This window comes from Bison bison, unplaced genomic scaffold (assembly GCF_000754665.1).
Source record: "Bison bison bison isolate TAMUID 2011002044 unplaced genomic scaffold, Bison_UMD1.0 scf7180017864373, whole genome shotgun sequence".
In the NCBI taxonomy this organism is placed as follows: Eukaryota; Metazoa; Chordata; class Mammalia; order Artiodactyla; family Bovidae; genus Bison; species Bison bison.
In genome coordinates, this window is record NW_011494945.1 from 8,800,218 (window position 1) to 8,800,467 (window position 250).

Consider the following 250-nt stretch of genomic DNA (forward strand, 5'->3'; position numbering starts at 1 on the left):
ACCACTGGAAAAACCATAGCCTTGACTAGATGGACCTTTGTGAGCAAAGTAATGTCTCTGCTTTTCAATATGCTTGCTGCTGCTGCTGCTAAGTTGCTTCAGTCGTGTCCGACTCTGTGCGACCCCATAGATGGCAGCCCACCAGGCTCCCCCGTCCCTGGGATTCTCCAGGCAAGAACACTGGAGTGGGTTGCCATTTCCTTCTCCAATGCATGAAAGTGAGAAGTGAAAGTGAAGTCGCTCAGTCGTG